The sequence below is a fragment of the Rhinopithecus bieti genome, unplaced genomic scaffold (genome assembly GCF_001698545.2).
Source record: "Rhinopithecus bieti isolate Rb0 unplaced genomic scaffold, ASM169854v2 scaffold_44592, whole genome shotgun sequence".
Lineage (NCBI taxonomy): Eukaryota > Metazoa > Chordata > Mammalia > Primates > Cercopithecidae > Rhinopithecus > Rhinopithecus bieti.
In genome coordinates, this window is record NW_016818423.1 from 1,488,192 (window position 1) to 1,489,772 (window position 1,581).

Below are 1,581 nucleotides of genomic sequence, written 5' to 3' on the forward strand. Positions count from 1 at the left end.
CCCACAGTCTGATGCGAGGCTCTGGGACTAGAATATTTAGCCAACAGTTCTTGCAAAATTAACTGACTTATAAGCAAATAGTAATTTCAACACCTCACTGCTAATGCTGTAACAGAACTCTGCAGACCTAGGGAGCAAGTACGGATTGCAGAGCACTGGGAAGGTTCTGAAGTGACCTTTGAACTGGGCCTCAAAAAATTTTGGGTTTGGCAAAAGCCAAACCTCTTAGGCTTCAAAGTCTAGGCACCAGGATTGTTGGGTTTGACTTCATTATCCAGAAACAATGAGGATACAGAATTGTGATCTCACGTGTAGAGAATTGTGGGGTTTTTTCCTACTTTAACCCCAGTGAGACTTTGTAGAGTGTCGGGTAGAGAAAAGGCTCATGAATATGCCTGAAGCCTAACTCAGCACCTTCCTGAGGAACTGACTGCCAAAACGGTAATGGAGAGGGGAAAATATGACCTACTTTCACAAGTTACCTTGACTGCCTCAGGGAAACCTGCTGTGGTAGTGTTTCTTCTGGGTAAAAGATAGGGTAGCCGAGTAGTTACCTGGGTGCTGGTGTCAGACTTACGTTTTGAATCCCTGTTTTAACCACTCACTATCCATGTGACCTTGGACAAGTTACCTAACCTTTCTCTTACTGTCCTTTTCCGTAAAATGGGGATAACAGATAGTAGTTATTTCTGAGTGGTTATGAGAACCAAGCTATTAGATACTGGGAAAGCACACAGTAAGCGTTCAAGGAACTGTTACTGTTATTAAAAGCCTCCTTCGGAAGGACATCGAGGCCCAGAGAGAGAAAAGAACGTCCAGCCACACAGCAAATCCGTGATGAAGTTGGGACTGGAGTGTGGGTCTCCTGAGTCTCAGTCCAGGACTCTTATCCCTCTTCCCGAGTCCTCGGAGTTCCTGGATGGAGTCACATTTGTTCACGGCCAGGGAGGAAGGTTTGATGGAGGCCTGCAGGAAACAATAGCCAGGCGCAAAGGCTTTGGGAGTTGAAACATAGCTTCTGCGAGATAGAAACAAGGTTGACGTGGGCACTCGTGCAGAATGACGGGCTCCTTTTGGACTCGGAGGACTACAGCCCCTTATGCACTTTGGGATCTGCGGGGAGCCCCTGTGTAGGGAGGAACGCGTAGTCTTTTCCCTGCCCCGCCCTCCCGGCGCGCCCGCCTCCGAGGCCGCCCTCGCTTCGTCCTTCCCAGCAAGCTCCGCGCCGGCGCCGGCTATTGATTGGCTGAGGCGGGAGCAGGCGGCTCGCCGGCAGCGGTTACTCGGGGTTTCCGGTGCGAGGCCAGAGCTGGGGAAGCCGTCGGACGTCGGCGGTGAGGTACGTGCCGTGGCGGCCATTGGGCGAGACTATTTGAGGGTGTGCGGGCCGGGATGTTCTCGGCCTGTGGGGAAATCACGCCAACTCCGCGCGTGGGCCGGCGGCGGGCGCGGGGGGAGGCTGCCTGGGGGGGTGCGCATGCGCGGGCGTGCCTCGAGGCTGGAGGGCGCACGGGGCGTGGGTGGCTGCGCGCGCGGGGGCGCACGTGGGGCCTGAGGGGCGGGGGCGGCGCCGGCGCCGGG

At 55.0% G+C, this 1,581-nt stretch overlaps 1 protein-coding gene across 1 annotated transcript in view; it reads left to right on the forward strand.

Moving 5' to 3' along the window:
• Positions 1 to 529: 529 nt before the first annotated feature.
• The window catches only part of TXLNA (taxilin alpha), a 22,842-nt gene continuing 21,790 nt past the window's right edge, over positions 530 to 1,581 (forward strand). The window contains exon 1 of the mRNA XM_017857003.1: positions 530 to 1,339. The gene's annotated coding sequence lies outside the window, so the exon portion shown is untranslated. The remainder of the gene's footprint in view (positions 1,340 to 1,581) is intronic.